Raw genomic sequence first — 20443 nt, 5'->3', positions numbered from 1 at the left:
GGGAGGATCTGAGCATCTACATTTAGAACAGGTTTCCAGGGCCAGCAGGTGGTGGGGTGGTTAAGGCACTAGATCCTACATGGCCAGCTCCACAGTTCAAGTCCTAAATCACCTGTTTGACGTTGGGTGCATGTGCATTTGTGCCCAAAATCCCAGAAGAGAATGGAGAAGAGATTGCAGCAGGCCATCCCCTCTATGGTGGGGTGATTTCTCACCTTCTCTCTGTCTCTATGTCTTTCTCTCTCTGGCAAGAGCACATACCCTATGGCAAAATTAAAAATAAATAATAATAATAATAATAATAATAATAATAATAATAATAATAAACAGGTTTCCAAGTGATGTTGTTAGTCTGGGGAAGGATGTCACCCAGCTTTCCACTCTCCTGTTCCCAAGAACTGTGCAGGGGAAGATTAAAAAAAAGACTTCAATGTCTCCCATGTTCCATGAGCAAACTTACAAGCCACACTTAAGAAGGTGAGCAGGGAACACCATGCAGGAGGACTCCAAGAAGTTTGTGAAAAAATAAAATTAAAATATGAGTTTATTTTGGTGAAAAACATTTTGAAATTCGGTCACAGCTTTTTTATAATATGCATTTTCCATGAATTTCTTGAAGGTTCCCTCATATAACATGTGTCAAGCCAGACGCTGTGCTTGGCATTTCTACATCCTAACTGATCCTACCCTGACCCTATGAAAGAGTAAATTGTGGTACTCGTTGTTCAACGTCAGCTGCCCAATAAAAGGAGGAGCCAGATTCAAACAAGGACTGTGTGCCTCCAAGTGGTATATTTTGTCCAGGATGGGGCACCATCCACTGACCAGGGAGTAAGTATGTGCCATAGTATTCCTCATCTGTTTTCCCTCATATGGGGGTTCTCCTGCCCACAGTGTGATGTCACAGTGGGGAGGCTATATTGGCCCCAGCTCACAGATAGTGCAGGCACCCAGAGCCCACACCAGTCTTTACTCTCCCCCTTCATACCTGCTCATAAACTCTACCTTCCCTCACAGCACACTGAGCACACGGCCCTCTAGTTGCTTCATGTCCATCTCTGCTCTGTTCTTATCCTACTAGCCTGGTGCTTCTTAGTTTTGTGTGCAGAAATCCCCTGGGAATCTTGTGAAATGCAGCCTCGGAATGCCTAGGTCTAAGCTGAGCCAAGATTAGCACTTTTTGGTTTTAATTATTTTATTTAATTTTATTTATTTATTTAAATTTGACCAGAGAGGGACAAAGAGAGAGAAAGAGAGAGAGAGAGAGAGAAAATAGAAAAGTGAGAAGGCAAGCCACCAGGTCTGGAACTCGAACTGTGGTCAGCCACATGGGAGTCCAGCATCATTAACCATCCCCAGGTAAAGCTGATGCCAAATCACTTGGTACCAGAGTAAACAAAGGATCTGAATGAGGGGAAACAAGAGCCTTGAAGCCAAATGCACCTGGGTCCAAATCACCTCCAACATGTTTTTCCTAGAGCAATGTATCAATAGTTAACCTCTCAGAACATCAGTTTCCTTATCTATAAAATGGGAATAGCACCTGCTCCCTAGAATTATAAGATAAATAACATGTGGATAGAAGCCAGATGATGGTGCACTAGTTAAACATGATTCTCTAAAAGGTTGACCCACAAGGGAAGTTTTCTAGTTTGTACAGAGAGACCTCTCTGAGTACGCTAGATACGCACACTGCCACGGTCCAGGTCTGGCTGGAGCCGAAGGTGGATTGCAATGATGAGACCCTGTTGAGAGTTCTATCTCTAAATGCATAGGTCTTTCTTCTCTCTTTCTCATTCATAAAATAAAGAAATTTTTTAAAAAATCATACGAAAACCACTTGGCAGCCTACCCTCCCATCTCCTCCACAAACTGTTCTGTAACTATTTCACCCTCCCTGTTATTTCCCTTTTCTCACTTCCTGTCACCCAACTTTACCAATCGGGTCAAGCAGTTTTTAAAATTATCTGTTCTATGACTGAGAAAGACAAATATACAGTATCTCTGACAAGGTCTTTACCTGGCAATCTTCCTCTCAGCCTTAGCCAGTCCAGATCATGGACATACTGCCCAGCACATGCTGGGAGGCCTCTCACCTTGAACCAGCAACCCTCTCACGTGGGTCAGTCTCCCTGTTTTGCATTTTACTGCTGTAACACCATCCATCTCCTCTCCTTTTCCTTTAGTGGGGAGGAAATTGCTAACTTCTGATCTACTCAGTAAACAGCCAATCAACAGCAGGTCTCAAAATACAACCAAGAGTTCCAGCTTCCATACTGAATGCTGTTTCCAATGGTGAAAGCAACAAATGATCAGGGTTACAGCACCACAGGGTTGGGGTCTATTAGAGGACAACAGAGATCTGTGGGAGTGTGCAAGATGGAATGAGTACCTCATCCTCAATCTTACCTGGAAATAGAAATTTTCAGGGTTTAAGGTAGATTTCAGTGCAGCAACAGCTTAGGAGGTAGTTACGCATATCTTATTTAGAGCCCTATTCCCATCCAAGGTAAAACAGGATAGCACACAGGACTCTTAGCCCCAGGCAGTGTGCCTGGAGGAAGATAAACTATCAAAAGGAGAAAAACAGATAAAACTGAAAAATCATAGATAGGATTTATAGCAAAGTTTGCTCACGGGCAGGTAAATTCACTAGGCTCCCTAAGCACTTTTTTTTTTTTTTCCTTCCTCCTTCAATGTTTTAAAATACATAAGACTGTTGTTTTAAATTGTCCCCATAAAACCTTCCCTGCCACAGAAGCTGCAATCAAGGATTCTCCCGGCATCAGCATTTGTCACCAGGCTCGTAATTCATGGCAATTCATAAACTTTTTCAAAATGCTGTGAACGTAACTTCAGGGGGTTAATAAAACAGCTTTTCACTCTTCTACTTCTTTCCATTGATAACTTATTCAAATTGTAATTGCCCGTAATGTGCACCCTCTATCACATTACTACTCACGCCCCGTGCAGTCTCACACACCATCTATCACCCCCAGCTGTCAGCAAAGTCCTCGTTCTTGTCCTGTGCACAGAAATGTGACTGCTTCTCTTTTCACATCTAGTAGACCAGCCCCTGCCCACATGCCATCATCTCTGATACCCTCTCTCTGGCATCCCAGACGGGGTTGCCTACTGTCGCCTGCCTATAGGAGGCAGGCATTAGCTCAGGGCTGTCTGTGTTGCGATCGCATAGCCCATGGCATGACGATTTTGGGGTAAGGAGGTTGGAGCAGTGTTGTCTGAGTGAGTACAGACAATGTGTTTACAGTGCTAGGCTCTGCTGGGTGAGATGGGGCGTTAAATGGATCACAGATTCTCAAGTCAGAAGACCTCGTTTCACCCCAGCTGTACTGTGTACTCTCTGTGTGAACGCGAGTAAACCACTTAACCTCTCTGGGCCTGTTTCCCCACCTGGAAAATAGAGGCCACAATGCCTTCCCCCCCTCCTATCCCGCAAAACCACTTCAACTGTTTCAAGGGATAAACATAATTATTTCTGAGGTTGACTTTGACTCACACAGTGTCTGACATTTTCCTCCAGTTTTTCCCCTTTGGAAATAGCAAGTTATTGTGTGAGTGATTGAGGCAGGCATTGGACCAGGAAACAAGTGAAGAGAGAGGTCAAAAAGGTAGGACTTATCTTCTGGAAGCAAATGAAAAGGATATTAGAATTAGTTCGATTGCTTGGTTGGAGAGATGGACATCTGATTTTGGTGATCCCGAGATGGACAAGAACAATAGCCAAGGATGCAGTCAAGGACCTGCCAGTGGCTCTGGGGCAATATTCTAATAGAGGATTACTCTCATCCCTCCTGCACTTGCTCAGATCTCTATGTGTGTCACAGATTCAGATCCAAGTCCATCCCAACATCAATGGCCTCTCCCTGTTCTGAGTCTCACTTCTCAGGCTCCCAGACTTCCAGAAGGCTGGTGTCACAACATTCATTGACCTTTCCATGTGAACCAAGCCCATCTTCTAAAAAGTGCTAGCACATCTACCCCATGCCCTGCAGAGTCACAGAGCATGCCCAACACTAATAGCTGATGGCACAGAAAAGCAACACCATTGTTCCCTGTGGTTCTTCAAGCCTCAGTCCCCCTCAGTCTTGTTAAAATTCCCTGCAACAAGTGTCAACAGTAGGTTTGCCCAGCAGGCGCCTGAATGTAACCAAGAAGAGAGAGAGAGGAAACCTTGAAGATTGCCAAGAGACCTCCCTGGTCCCCCATCATCCTGAAATGGGTTCCTCTTTATAACACATGAGGGAAACCAATTGGTTTCCTATACCCGTTGAGGCTAGGAAATGGCAATAAAAGAGAGGGAGGAGAGAAAAAGAGAAGTCACTCCTTGATTCCCACAGTTAAGCCTCTGGCCCTTTGCCTGAGCCCCTAGGAGCCCCAAGTCTCTTGAGAGGAAGCAGGTGTAGGAAAATGCTCTTTTCTGCAGCTGCTACCACTTAACACAAATCATTTATTTCATCTTCTTAGCAAGCACAAAGTGTATCCAATCCCACCAACTGCTTTCTCAAAATCTTAAGACCTAGCATTCCCTGGTAGGACTTCCTCCCGAACAAGATTGCCTTCCCTCGTGCGATTTACATTAGCAGGGAGTCTGTTATTAGCTTGATATTTTATCTCTGACACTGTGAGAAATATTGCTGCCATAAACCCGGGTGCCCTTAGTAAAAGCTGAACTACTTGGCAAAAGCTAATAAAGTGAGGAACAATGAAAACAATTGGCTATGAATACCTAAGCAGCAATAGGACAGCTGCCCCCCAAGTCTGGGCCACAGGCATGTGCTCCCACATATGCATGCCTTCCCTCACCACAGTTCCTAGACACTACCACCATTTCTTTTTCTCTTGACTTACCTGATCCATTCCCTCTCGGTAAAAGTCTCTATAGCCCAAGGGTCTCACTTCATTTATTCTTAAGAACTCAGTGATCCAGGCTTTCTAAATCATGCCAAAGTTATTGTGCCATGGCTCTCATACTCTAGCAGGCACAGGAAACACTGCAGGCCTTGCTAAGGATTCAAATTCTCAGCCCTGACTCCCTTTCAGGGACTCCCAGAGTGGGCTGGGGCCTGAGAACCTGCCTATATAACAAGCATTCCCCAGAAAGCCTGAGGAACCTGCTTTTGATGAATGCTGTGTTAACAGGTAGAGGATGGACAGGATGACAGCAGGCCAGTGGGAGCACCATCTTTAAGAGAGGAGTGGACTTTGGAACAAGGTAAGACTGACTCGGTGCCCGTTTTGAAAGACTTGGTTATCTAAGTGTCCTCAGAGGCCTCAGGTCAAGTAACCACATCAGAGTGACAGCTTCCTCCATCCTGAAAGCCAGTACCAGCCCAGCATCTGTGTATGTGCCTCACGTGCAGAAGGGAGGAGGCCCGCTCAGTTATATTAATGAGCATGTGCTGCAAGTCTGTGGACACAACTCAAGGAATTTTAATAAAGTCAGCATCTCCTTCTCTGGCTTCAGCTACTCGTTAAAAAAAACTCTCATGTGAGGGAATCCTAAATACAATTGCCAGAGGTGAATGCTAACTGATATAGGAGGAGATTTCAAAGAAATTTGTGGAAAATAAAAATAATGAGATTTTTTTCTTAAAAGAAAACTTTTGAAATTCATTTTTTCATAATACACATTTTCTATGAACTTTCTGAAGAGCCCCCTCCCCCGTACTTGTTGGCACACTTTAGTTGGGAGACTCTGACATGCCCCTTGGTAGGAACATTGGGTGTGATTCTGACAATAATCTGTCCACCCACTACTTAAATTCTGGCGGTGAACAATGAAAAGACAACACTGCAAGTTGGACACAGCATATGACTATGTTTTTAACAACTGCTTCTTTTCCCAGCAATAAGGCTAAAAATAGAGATGGGTGGGCTCCTCCATGATAGATAGCAAGCATACTTGAAGCCAAAGGGAAGGCGTAATACCATGGTTGCCAGCCCTGGCTATTAGTGGAATTATCTGAGAATTTTAAAATAACAATAGTCAGCAACCCTCTCAATCCCACCTCAGTGATCTGGGATGAGGCTGGGCGCGGATAGTATTTTAAGGGTCCGTCGATGATTCTAATGGATAGCTAGTCTGAGCATCACTGTCTAGGATCACTTCGAGGGAGTTTCAAGCCAGTACAAAACCTTCACTGCAATTGGCTCTCCTGGGAAGACTTTCAGCACGTTGGATGCTGGGGTCCCATGCCCAGAGATTCCGATTCATTGGTCTAGGTACTTTCAAACTCTCCCCAGATGATTGCAATGTGCAGACAAGGTAGAGAATGGCTGGCTGGAGGATATTTCATGATGGCAGTCTCCTGTCCTTTGTCTATGGTTTTAACCAGAATGATGTGGGGAAAACACTGGATTTTTAAATGAGGCTGAATTTATGCCTTAGCTTTGTCACAAACTTGCAGTGGCAACTGAGACAAGTCATTAGTATGTGACCTAAAGCTTCCTTAACATTCTGTCTCACAGAACTGATAAAAAATAGTTATCACGGGACCACCAGATGGTGTAATGATTACTTTGCTGGACTCCCACATTGTCAACCATGGTTCAAGTTCCAGACCTGGTGGCTTAAAACTCACACCAGGTGTATGTGTGTGCATGCCCTATATCCTGAGAGGAGAGTGGAGGAGAAGAAGGGATTGCAGCGTGGACATTTCCCCTGGGGGAGGGGTGATTTCTTGCTTTCTGTCTCTGTCTCTGTCTTTCTGGCAAACACACACGCCCTACAGCAAAAATCTCTCTAAAAATAAATAAATAAAAATAAACATTCTGTCTCACAGAACTGATAAAAAATAGTTATCACGGGACCACCAGATGGTGTAATGATTACTTTGCTGGACTCCCACATTGTCAACCATGGTTCAAGTTCCAGACCTGGTGGCTTAAAACTCACACCAGGTGTATGTGTGTGCATGCCCTATATCCTGAGAGGAGAGTGGAGGAGAAGAAGGGATTGCAGCGTGGACATTTCCCCTGGGGGAGGGGTGATTTCTTGCTTTCTGTCTCTGTCTCTGTCTTTCTGGCAAACACACACGCCCTACAGCAAAAATCTCTCTAAAAATAAATAAATAAAAATATAATTATTGGAAAGTACTCTAAAAATAGTGACCTGCTGTATAAATATTACCAACCTGGCTGATTGCTATACTCCTTCATAGTCAAAACTCTGCTTCTACAGGGTTTATACTCCAGCAGGGAAGCAGAGAATGGCTTATGTGGGCGAGGTCCCCAAGGGTGGATAGTAACGACAATAATGAAGCTTTAAAATGCATTTTTTCCACTCTCATTCCATGTACAACTGTGACATTATGCTGTCTCATATTAGAGAATGAGAAACAAAGGCTCATAAAGTTCATAGTGTGGGGTTGATGTAGGCATCACCCAAACTGTAGAAGAAAAAAAATTCAACTTGATTCTGTTGACAGGAGACTCCAAGGTCTTTTCATTATACCGATCATTCTAAAACTTTACCCAGCAATGGATTGTTGGGTCCTACTCCCAGGATTTCTGGCTCAGTAGGAATCTGGTATGGACTGAGAAATTTTCATTTCCAACAGCTTCTAGGAGGTACTAGGGAAATGGTTACACTTTGAGAACCACAGAATGACATCAAACTTTCTTTAATGGTAGAAAATTGCCCTGCAGAGTGAGACAATTATGACTGTGGCCAAAAGCAAGAGGAGGAGGGGACTGAGAAAGAAATGAACAACCTATGCATTACAAACTACCCTCCCCTTTTTTAAGCATAAAAAGAAACAGACTCAGTGATGTAAAATACCCTCTCAAAGATACAGAGCAAGTCCATTCTTCCCTCTTGACCAGGGAGGGGGCCCAAGAAAGGGCTCCTAAAGACTGGAGAAAAGACCAAGAAAAGCTTTGGTGCTGTGGGGTCATTAATAACTAAAAATTCAGCTTCTGGAGGGCTTGAACACCCATGTATTAGCCACATGACTCTGGACAAGGTAGCACAACTTTCTAAATCATAATGTAATTATCTGTAAAATTGAGAAAATAATAGTACCTAGCTCATGGGATTGCCATGAGGACATTTAATAAGGTGATAAATGTGAAATGCAGTTTACCTGACATATATTAAGTAACTAATAAATGTTAGCTGTTATTTATAATCATTATTTTTGCTGCTATATCACCATTCCCTCCACTGTGACCATTAGCAAGCACCAGCTGAGCACTAATTGTTAGTGTTGTAAACGGTGGCCATCACAAACTTTTCCCCACCTATATGCAAGGCAGTGCTTGTGACGGTGACAGAAGAGAGCAGAGTGGCATGTATTTCTCAAGTTCATGTAAGATAACGTGGATACTCCTTTGAGACTACTAACCACCTCTGAGTTCATTGGAAACATGTCATATTATCACCCAGTCACAACTGTAGGAATTGTCTATCTCAGCGCTTACTAGCTTTTCCACTCTCTCTTTCCTCGTTTGCCTGGGACCGTCCTGGTTTCAGCTCTGAGAGTCTCATGAGCTTCAAGAAATCCTTGTCCCAGTCAAACCAGTACACTTGATCAAGTGATCTCTCTTCTGTATACTCTCAATACCTCCCAGTAAGAATATTTTCAGTGTTGGGATGGGTATGCACAAATGAGGGTGAAGATCAAGGTAAAGACCAGCTGTCCTATCCTAGGCAAAAGTAGAAAGGAGCAATTGTCCCATCTCCCTTATTCTAAGGTCTTCCTCTCCTATTTCCCTTTAAGATGAGATCCTAAATACATTTATTCTGGGGTATAAAGGCTGTTTATCAGCTTAAAAGGATTCCTAATCCAGAGAATTTGCACTTCAATAGAGAACCAAATATTAGCTGAAGACCTGAAGTAATTATGAGCAGAGAGAGATTTGTATTTGGCAGTGAGGGATTTAGGGCAATCCTTTCTGAAACCCCAAAACTGTAGACTTCTAGTACAAGCCTTCCCTTCTTTGCACAAGGGATTTTCTTTACAGAAGGAAACACATCAGAATCACCTAGCTCAGGGGATAGCAGATCACAGCCTGCTGTTTTTATAAATAAATTTTTTTCTTTTTTTTTTTTTTTTTTTGAGAGGTTTTCGCTATAGGGCGCGTGTGCTCGCCAGACAGACAGAGAGAGACATAGAGACAGAAAGTGAGAAATCACCCCCCAGAGGGGATGGTCACGCCGCAATCCCTTCTCCTCCATTCTCCTCTTGGGATCTTGGGCACGCACGCACACGCGCCCAACGTGAGTTTTAAGCCACCGGGTTCAGGACGTGAACCGCGGTCGACTACGTGGGAGTCTAGCGACATAGCCATTATGCTAACTGCTGGTTCCTTAAATAAAATTTTATTAGGACACAGCCATGTTTACATAATTAGGTTTTGTCTTCAGCTGCTTTCCTGATACAACCAACACCTGAGCTGAGTAGTTGCAAAAAAAAAAAAAAAAATCCCTACAGCCTGCATAGCCAAAAATATTTCCCATCTGAACTTTTAGAGTGCTGTCAACAGTTTCTCTATACTTAAAGTGTGATCCTCAGACCAGTGCGGGGATCACTGGTGTGTGGTCATGGTGGCACACAGTGGTAAACTGCTGCTGGGCAGGCTAAGCCACAGGGGAGGCTCAGTATGATTCCTGGTCCACCCTAAAAAGCCAGGCAGCACCACATGGATCTATAATCCCAGGGACTTATGAGGCTAAGGCAAGATGATCAAGACATAGAGATCCTGTTTTATAAAGGAAGGAAGCGGAACCAAGGAGATGGCATAATGGTACGCCACTGGATTCCCATGTAGTCGACCATGGTTCGAGCCCCAGACCCAGTGGCTTCAAACTCACACCAGGTATGTGTGCCCAAGATCCCAAGAGGAAAATAGAGAAGAGATTGCGGCATGGTCATCCCTCCATGGGGGAGATTTCTTGCTTTCTGTCTCTCTATCTCTATCTGTCTCTCCAGAGAGCACACATGCCCTATAGTAAAAATCTCTCTTTAAAATAAAAAAAAAAAAAAGATGAAGTAAGGGGAGCCAGCAGATGGTATAGGAGTTATGTCGCTAGGCACCCATGAGGTTGACCTTGGAGCAAGTCCCTATCCTGGTGGCTTGAAACTCATGCTGAGGCATGTTTGGCATGCATGCCCAAGAACCCAGGAGGAGAAGGAATTGCAATGTAGCCATCCTACCTGGGGGTGATTTCTTACATTCTCTCTCACTGTCTCTGTCTCTGTCTCTCACTCCAGCAAGTACACATACCCCAAAACAAAAACCTCTAAAAGAGGGAGGGGAAAAGGAAGGAATGGAGGGAGGAATGGAGGAGAGGAGGATGGGCTATATCCCAAACCTTTTAAGTAAGAATCCACTTCCTTTCTTGTTTTAATTGCCAGAGGGCACATGTGCTGGCCAGGGAGAGAGGGAAAGAAAACACCTCCTAGTGGGGTGTATTCACACTGCAATCTCTTTCCTGTCTATCTCTACCCATGCAGGACCTTGGGCACTCATGAACACACTCAGAACGTTTTGCAAGCCACTGCGAGGAAACTTGGAACCATGGTTAGCCAGGTGGATACCACTCCCTGCACACAGTCCTCAACTACTGTGCTAGGGAGCCAGCCCCAGAATTTGCATTTTAATAAGATCCCTGGGTGATTCACAAGCAGCTGAAAGTTTGAGAAACACTGCCCTAGGGGACTTTTTCAGAGTATCCATGCCTTAGGTACTAGACACCAATTTCCTTCTATAGCCTACTCATGCCCCCATGAGCCACTATCACCAGAGTTGTGAGATAAAATACAAACTGGCCAGCTAAATCTGAATTTCTAATGAGTGACAGATACCTTTTTAAACATAACTATCTACCAAATATTTCATAGGATATATTTATAATTTTAAAAAATTGAGGTATTGTTTATCAGAAACTCAAATTTAACTGGATAACCTGCACTTTCATTTGGAAAAAATGCAGTCCTACCAAAGGGAGTACTACACTTGCTATGACAATTTTCCTACCTATATGACTTGTAACAATTTCTCATCCTTGTGAGCACATGCTAATCCTTCCATCAAGATGTACAGTCTAGTTCCCCTTCTCATTAATCCATCCTCAGACTTACTTTGACCAGGAAGACCTGGCATAAGGAATGCCCTGTCAGTTACAGATCCATCCCTTAAGGAATCTGACAGTGCACATTTGCATTCTCTTAGAGCCCAGTCACCATTCTATCAGAAGTTCAGTCTGTCCTACTAGTCTGAGGAGCCACAGGGATAGGCCCTAGAAGATAAGAAGCTACATGGAAGAAAACAAAAGGGCCTCAGTCTCCAATCAATACCATAGCCCAGATGTGTGCAAGATCTTCTTGATCTAACCCAGCCCACCTACCAGATGAATGTAACTGTACAAGTGACCCCATATACCACTTGGGGTAGAACTGTTGGGTTAAACCACAAAAACATGAGGACTAAATTGTTGTAAAGTTTTTTTTGTTATGCAGCAATAAATAACTGATAGACTTGCTGTGTTCCATATTAGACACAAGGCTTCCTCCCAAGGATCCCTTCCTGTAAGACTGATTCTAGTAAAGAAAACATTCATCTTTGAAGATTGCCTAAAAAGGACTGGACCGGTCCTCTTGGGGAAAGGCAGTTCTCCTGCCTGCCAAGTTAGTGGTTGGTTTTCTCAGTTCCCCTCTCCACTTGCAACTGCAAACCAAGCTTCTGAGGAGCTCATATTTCCAGGCTTCTTTCCCAGGGACCAGTACAATCCATTGGATGAGACCTGCTTTCTAAGCCAGGAACAGCATTCTCTTCTACTTTTCAGCCCCTCTTGCCTCCATGAATCTAAGTTGTTGACTTCCCAGTTGCTAAAGATTCCGAGTTAGAAAGGAGAGTGTAAACTCAGTCTTCTCACCTCCACTCTTTGCCAAGGCATGCTTCCATTCTCGCTGCTCTCCATCTACTTCCCCTGCCTCAGAAACTCCAGAAAATCTGTCTTTTGTAATCATTAAGGAAATCCCTGGCACTAATGACCGGGGACGACATAGTTACATAAAGATATTTACTTCCATCTAGAATACCAGCATCCAGGAAACTCATCTTAAGGGCTCAAGTGTGCGCAAACCAGGGCTGAGCTGAGAGCCACTCTCTGCCAGTGATTTTAAAGAGGCAATCCCTTTTCTACCCACACCCTTGGATTCCAAAGAAATCGGCAGTTCCATTCATTCATCCACCCCAGAGCTATTTTTTCCTCCTCATATACATGGCTGGAACAATCCTATATCTGACGTGGGATGACACAGGCTCTATTGACATCCTTCCCAATCTCATGCCACCAGACACATGCTCCAAGGTCTCTGACTGAGTCTGCTCAATATAACACTGGTAGAGAACCTGGACTTTAGTGTAGCCTGGACCTAAGTTTATAGCTCATCATTTTACTAACTTTCGGCATGATTAAAAACTTTTCTGAGCTTCAGTTGCTTCATCTGTAAAACTGAGAAAACAATACCTGTTTCCCACATGCCAATAAAAATAAAGACCTGGCCAAGTGCCTAGTATGTTTTAAAGATTCAACAAATATTTCTTCCATTTTTAAAGAGGTTTTTGCCTTAGGGCATGTGTACTCACCAGAGAGACAGTGAGATGGAAAGCGAGAAATCATTCCCCAGAGAGGATAGTCATGCTGCAAGCCCTTCTCCTCCAATCTCCTTAGGCATGGACACACATGCACCTGGCATGAGTTTCAAGTCACCGGGTCCAAGACTCAAACTGTGATATGCTGTTTGGGAGTCCAGTGATGAAACTGCTATGCCATCTGTTTGTCTCTTAACAAATATTTCTCTCTTCTTCAGCTTCTACAACTAGAGTGTCCCAAGACTTAGTGAGATAAACTATCCCCCAGAGAAGTCATCTATCTACATTGATAGAGCTCCTTGTCAGATGAGAAAAGCAACTTGTTTGATCACAGAGGCCTACAGACCAAATCAGGCCATAATATCTCCTTCTCATTGAGAGGCCATGTAATTCAGGCATTGAGAGACAAATAATTCAGGTCAGCCAGGTGGCATGGTGTTAAGGCGGCTGGATCCCACACGGCTGAGTATACAGTTCGAGTCCCAGACCTGGAGCTTGGAAGATAAGTCAGGTGCATGTGTACCAAAAGTCCTAAGAAGAAAATGGAGGAGACGGGATTGCGTGTACTCACCAGAGAGACAGTGAGATGGAAAGCGAGAAATCATTCCCCAGAGAGGATAGTCATGCTGCAAGCCCTTCTCCTCCAATCTCCTTAGGCATGGACACACATGCACCTGGCATGAGTTTCAAGTCACCGGGTCCAAGACTCAAACTGTGATATGCTGTTTGGGAGTCCAGTGATGAAACTGCTATGCCATCTGTTTGTCTCTTAACAAATATTTCTCTCTTCTTCAGCTTCTACAACTAGAGTGTCCCAAGACTTAGTGAGATAAACTATCCCCCAGAGAAGTCATCTATCTACATTGATAGAGCTCCTTGTCAGATGAGAAAAGCAACTTGTTTGATCACAGAGGCCTACAGACCAAATCAGGCCATAATATCTCCTTCTCATTGAGAGGCCATGTAATTCAGGCATTGAGAGACAAATAATTCAGGTCAGCCAGGTGGCATGGTGTTAAGGCGGCTGGATCCCACACGGCTGAGTATACAGTTCGAGTCCCAGACCTGGAGCTTGGAAGATAAGTCAGGTGCATGTGTACCAAAAGTCCTAAGAAGAAAATGGAGGAGACGGGATTGCAGAGCAGCTATCTTCCTAGAGGGAGATTTCTCACTTTCCCTCTCTCTTGTTCTCTCTCCAGCAAGCCTGCACACCCTATAGTAGAAAACTAAAAACAAGCAAACAAACAAAAAAGCAAATAATTTGAAGATAAGAGCCCTAGGTCCTAGAATCAGCCTAACCACCTTTACTACCTTAGACAAGTCATTTAACCTCACCGGCAAGTGGCATGGTGGTTAAGGGCACTGGACTCCCACATAGCTGACTGCAGTTCAAGTCCCAGACATGGCAGCTTGATTTCTCACTTTCTCTCTCTGTCTTGCTGTCTTGCTGTCTCACTCTGTCCCTCTCTGTTCAAACTAACAATGTTAAATAAGGGGCCAGCAGGTGGTGTGGTGATTAAGACGCTGGACTCCCACATGGCTGACCACGGTTTGCGGCCTGGATCTGGGCGTTTGCTTTCTCACTTTCCCTTTCTCTGTCTCTCTCTCTCTGGTCAAATTAAAAAAATAAATAATAACAAATGAAATGAAGTGAAAGAAATAATTCTAAAAACAAATAATAAATTTAAATAAAATATTTTTTTAAAAAAAGAAACTAAATTTCCTTATCTTTAAATAAGGAAAGTGAAACTACCCTGAAGGCTCTTTCAAGCATTAAGGTGTTGAGTCTACGATTTGAATCTGTACATTCTAGTGTCTGACCTCATGGTCCTGACTTCCCCCACTTCTTTTTCTCATGCAATTCATCCCTGAAATGATCAGCCTTTGCACTTCCACGCAGCCTTGGAAACAGGGCAGGTTCTGTGCCACTCCCTACACTCTAGTCTGTCACTTCCACTCCTGGAGTGTCCTTAGGTGCTTCATATGTGTCAATTACAGGGTTCATTGCTAGGGAAGGGTCTCCATTTCTCTACCTGCAAACACTGGTCCAAGGGGGTTCTAGTCTCCCAAGGACTTAAGATAGCCATTTCCAGTAGAGATTTATGCAACAGTTGAAATATTTTTACAATTTTGTACTGCCCGTTACATTAGCCACTAACTGCATGTGGTTATATGCACTTGAAATTGTGATTAGTGAAACTAAGGAGCTAAATCTTACATTTTATTTCATTTTAATCAATATAAATATAAATAGCCACATTTGGCTAGTGGCTGCTGTGTCGAATGGTACCGCTTTAAGGGAAATGTTACGGAGAAGCGGCTTTAAAGGGCAGCGCTGGTAGAAGTCACAAATATGTCTGTGGACGACATTTACTCTCCTGGGAATGATTTATTCCTTGGGGACAGAAAGGTCTGGCTCACTCCTAGCCATAACAACATCGTCATCAGAGGGTAGCAAGGAATACACAATATCTACCTTCAGCTCTCCATCCCCCCACACACCTACTCCCAGCCGATCTCCCCACTGGGTATCTTGAAGTCACCAAGGATCATTACAGCCTGAACTGGTCAGTAACAACCCTTAGGATCTTGGACTTTCACTTTGAGCCCACTTTCACTTTGAGCCCACTCTCTTACATTTTCATCACCCTTAACATCCCTTACTCATCTATTCATCTGGGGATCCTCTGAACAAAGGAAACTAAAACACAACATCCCCAATCATGTGGGAGAATAAGGTCAATATTACACATCTGGCCTTCTCAGTACTTCAGGGATCTAGAATAAATTAAGATGCTAGGCCCAGTCAGAGTAGCCCATATTGGTAATATGCTGTGCTCCACAAGCTAGAACAACACAGAAGACCCAGGTTCAATTCCTAGTCCAACCTAAAGACTGGACTCCATGGCATATGCCTATAATTCCAGTGATACAGAGAGTCAAATCAGGAGGATCATTAGCTCAAGGTTGGCCTGGATGACACAGTTAGATTCTGTAAAAAACAGCCTGGAATGGTGGCATGCATCTATAGTCCCAGTTGAGAGACTCAGGCAGAAAGATTTCAACACAGTAAGACTCTGTCTTCAAAAAAAATGTACTAGAGCCGGCAAAGTAGTTAAGATGCTAGAGTCCCACATGGGTGACCACTGCTCAAGTCCAGGACCCAGTGGCTTAAAACATGCCAGGCATGTATGCATGCATCCCTAAAATTCTGAGAGGAAAAGGGAGGAGAAGGGATTGCAGTTTGGCCACCCCTCCTGGGGAGTGATTTCTCACTGCACTCTATAGCAAATAAAATAAAATAAAAATAAATAAAATAAATAAAAGGAAATCTTCATTCTCACCTAATATACAGAGCTAGACAACTTTGAAACCCCACAGTGAGCCTTTTTTTTTTTTTTTTTTTGAGAGATTTTCACTGTAGGGCGCGTGCGCTCGCCAGACAGACAGAGAGAGACATAGAGACAGAAAGCGAGAAATCACCCCCCAGGGGGGATGGTCACGCCGCAATCCCTTCTCCTCCATTCTCCTCTCGGGATCTTGGGCACGCACGCACACGTGCCCGGCGTGAGTTTTAAGCCACCGGGTCCGGGACACGAACCACGGTCGACTACGTGGGAGCCCAGCGACATAGCCATTACGCTAACTGCTGGTTCCCGCCCACAGTGAGCCTTATGCAGGCTCCCTGCCTCCAGGGCTTATAGATAGATGCTCTTGCTCCCTACCTAAAAGGAGTGAGAGATGGTCCTTGAACCCAAGTGAGCATTTGCTTTATCATCCCCAAAGCTCCTTAGCTGTTTTAGCTTACTTCTGCCACTGCTGTCTCCATTACCATGTTCTGTTACAGCCCCCATCATCTCCTCCACTAAATAGCATTGGTACTTAAACCCAATCAGACCCATAAGGTCACCCAATCAGGATGGGTGACCAGCAATTTGCTCTACGATACTAGAATTTAAAGGTTAAGAAAATAGGTCATATCCCTGAACTCAAGGTCAAAGACAAGGAGGTCATACACGTCCTCTGTATACTCATGTAACTCTGTCTCTTCCATCTGGTCCTTTGCTCCCCTCTACCACAAAAATCCATTACTGTGAAGCCATATTTTATGTCAAACCCCAGTAACAAAAGCATGGCTAGCTATAACTTCATATCTCAAGATGCCAATGTACTTGGACAAAAGAAAACTTATACTGAATTCTAGACAATTCCAGAAAATTGAAATTCTAAAATTTTCTTGAGTCTACTTAGAGCAGGATCTGAGCTGTAACCACACATATGCTGCAAACACCACTGAAATGTACACATGGTGAGGCAGAGGCTCATAGGGTGCAAGGACTCATTTTAGCCCTAGTAGGAAATCATTGTCCCAGTCCAATAATTATATCTTAGCAGGAAGCTGCTTCCTAGCCATCTCTCCCAGAAGTGCTCTCACAGGAGAGCAGATAAGCAAAAACCCAAGAAGATCATATGTGGACTCTTCAGAACATGCCAGGAACTGAAAGGACATCATGCCTATTGCACTTCTAGTACTAAGAGTCACTCCGCTTCTTTAGGCTCCAAGTCTCCTTGTCTATAAAATTAGAAGCAAAGGATTTCAGCCTAAGATATGCAGTGCACACACTTGCTAACATGAAGCTCTGGAATGGTCTTAGAACTGCAGTGACAGGACTCCTCTATAACCATAAGTATAGACGCAGGGCTGCCTAGAATGGAAGTTTCAGGAGAAGAGGAACTTGTTCACCTCAGTTTCCTAGAACAGCACCTGGAATGAACCAGATGCTCAATAAAAGTCGATTAAATGAGTCTCTTAAAGTGTCCTTCCTTTCTTCTAAAATGCCAGTTCAAACTCTGGTCTGGGAAGGCAGGCAGGCAACCGCTTTCAGTTAAGTAAGGACCAAGGAAGCATGAGAAAAGGCAGCTACTGGCAAAGGGATAATTAACACATTAAAGACAATCAGACCAATTCCAAGAACCCAGGTCCCAATTTCAGCCACAACTCCAAGTAAAACTGTGGTAATTATTTAAAGTGCAGTTACTAGAAACACCCACATTCAAAAAGTAATGAATAAAACACCATATTAAATGCAAATATCTGGACACCCCTATACACACACACGCACACGCACGCACGTGCGCACGCGCACACACACACACACACACACACACACACACACACACACACCAGACCTATTGAATCAGACCTTCTAGGGAGGGGGGGGTCAAGAGTTTAAATTTGCTTTGCCAGGAATTCTAAAGCACCTTGGATTATGAAGGCCATAGCTCCAAAGCACATTTTCTTGAGTCTGCTTTAGGGAGTCCCCTTCTGAAAATGAAAAGCTGGGGAGCAAGCAGTTGGCTTGGTGGTTAAAGTCCGGGTTTTCTCTTATCTGCTCTCCTGTGAGAGCACTTTTGGGGGAGATGGCTAGGGAGCAGCTTCCTGCTGGGAAATAATTATTGAACTGTGACAATGACTTCCTACTAGGACTAAAATGAGTCCTTACACCCTACGAGCCTCTGCCTCACCACGTGCACATTTCAGTGGTGTTTGCAGCATATTCATGGTTACAGCCCAGATCCTGCTCTAAGTAGACTTCCACGTGGCTGAACACAGTGCGAGCTCCAGACCCAGCAGCTTGAAAATCATGCCAGGTGCAAGTGCGTGCATGCACAAAATCCCTAAAGGAGAACTGAGGAGAAGGGGTTGTGGTGAGGCCATTCCCCTGAAGGATGATTCCTCACTTTGTCACTAGCTCTCTCTCTCTGGAGAATGCATGCACTCTATGGCAAGAGCAGAGAAAGAGAGAAAGAGAGAAAGAGAGAAAGAGAGAAAGAGAGAAAGAGAGAAAGAGAGAAAGAGAGAAAGAGAGAAAGAGAGAAAGAAAGAAAGAAAGAAAGAAAGAAAGAAAGAAAGAAAGAAAGAAAGAGAGAGAGAGAGAGAGAGAAGAAAGAAAAGAAAATGAAAGCTGAAAGGCTTTTGTGAGCCCAGGTGAAGCCCTCAGAGTTGAGGCTCTGATTACCTTAGCAAGCTCTCTCTAGACTCCTGCTCTTGCCCTCTAGCCCCACCTGATTAGCTGTGCCTTCCTCAGTGGCTTCAAGACCCCCTATCATGGAGCTGGAGAGAAAGCTTTGCATGGACAGAGTGCTTCATTCTGTAATCATTTTCACTGTGACCATGAGGCCTCACCTGGTCCCCAAGAGCAGTAGGCAATACTTCCCTTTATACTCAGCAAATTAAGGCAGTTTGAGGATCTGGAGAGCAGGCTACTACTGTCTTCTTTTCAGTTCCTGGCTATTAATTAACGTCCCTATTTTATTAGTGAGCCCGAGTTTTTGAACTAATAGTGTTAGTAATTAATCAGCCATTGGTGTTGGTTTGTTTGGTTTGGTTTGGGTGTTTTTTTGTTGTTTGTTTTTTGGAGAGTTATTTTGCCATAGGGCATGTGTGGTCTTCAGAAAGACAGAGACAGAGAGACAAAAAGCGAGAAATCACCCCCCAGAGGGGATGGCCCTTATACTAGGTTCAAAACAGTAAAAGGGATGCAAGTGAGAGAAAGGGAGCCTGAGGCAGTTAGGCACAGACTTCTGGCTCTGGAGGTTTTTACAATCCACCTTGCAGAAGTAAGTTACCAGCAGATGAAAAGATCACAATAATGTATACAGCTGACCAAGTCCAGAGGACTTAGGCAACAGGGGAAATTTGAGACTTTCTTATAAAAGCCTAAAAGAGAAAAAGAAAAAAGGAAAATAATGCAAGTCTTTTTCTCTTCCATAGAAGCTGCTGACCACGACTTGATATTGCCCAATTTTTATCAAGTCAAGTGTGGACTAGAGATTAGAGAAGAGTGTTTTCTGCAACTCAAAAGGGATTTAGTGGAAAAGAAAGTATATGCAATTGATAAGGTAAAGGTGAAAGCTAGAGCATAGCCTTGGAGTGAGATCCTGGAAGGACACCTCCCCTAGTTTATTGGAGTGAGATTCCCCCTTCCTGTTACCTTCATGGGGAGAGATCCTCTGGCCCGACCTCCTTGGGTCCCTATGAGGAGTTATTGGCAAAAATGCCCACTGCCCTGTCTGGCACTTGTCAGTACTTCAGCAAGTGTTGATAGAATCACAGGGACCTCTTCTACACTAGGCTAGCTGGGGGCCTGTCTTACTCCAACAGGACTCCCTGGTTAATATTCATCTCCCTTAGCAGTTCTGAATTAATAAAGTTTCCCTCTCCCCTTGCTTCAAGCAGTGAACTGTAAACTTTTTAAATCTGTTAACTTGCTAGGAAGTTTTTAAAACACTCATCCTCAAGAAGTAAAGTTGTTTTATAGTCACATATTAAGCATATCATAAACAAACACATACACACACAATTTAAGAGAAGATCAACAATAAATAGAAGTTCTAACATGTTCTTTCTACATCATTGGTGAATCATTTGTGTCCTCCTGGGAGAGCAGGTACTCTATTCTGAAGAAACTGAAGCCAACCATGCATAAGCCTCAGAGTGATGGAGAAAGTAGAAATGAGCTATGGCTAGAGTCTTCACCCAAACCCATCTGTAGGGAATATAAGTTTTTCCAAAGATAGAAAAATGGCATAAAAAAGAAGATTCTGGAAAGTATCCTGGCTTTCATGACCATATGTATATGGTAATTTTGATAACTCTCAAGTTTTTATCTCCAACCAGATCTTCTCCCATGAACTGCAAACTCAAACCCACCATCAAACTTAATTCCTCCCCATCTCCCCTTCAATTCAAATCCAAATCTAGGAATCTCGGATTTAACATGGCTACACTAGACTCTGCTCTGATACCGTCTTCCTG

At 43.7% G+C, this 20443-nt stretch overlaps 1 protein-coding gene across 10 annotated transcripts in view; it reads right to left on the bottom strand.

The window, feature by feature from the left end:
* The window catches only part of NRXN3 (neurexin 3), a 1829483-nt gene that overhangs the window by 1629286 nt on the left and 179754 nt on the right, over positions 1–20443 (bottom strand). The window lies entirely within an intron of this gene.

Source organism: Tupaia chinensis, unplaced genomic scaffold (assembly GCF_000334495.1).
Source record: "Tupaia chinensis unplaced genomic scaffold, TupChi_1.0 Scaffold000528_1, whole genome shotgun sequence".
NCBI classification, from domain to species: Eukaryota; Metazoa; Chordata; class Mammalia; order Scandentia; family Tupaiidae; genus Tupaia; species Tupaia belangeri.
This window is presented reverse-complemented; position numbering and strand designations above follow the sequence as displayed.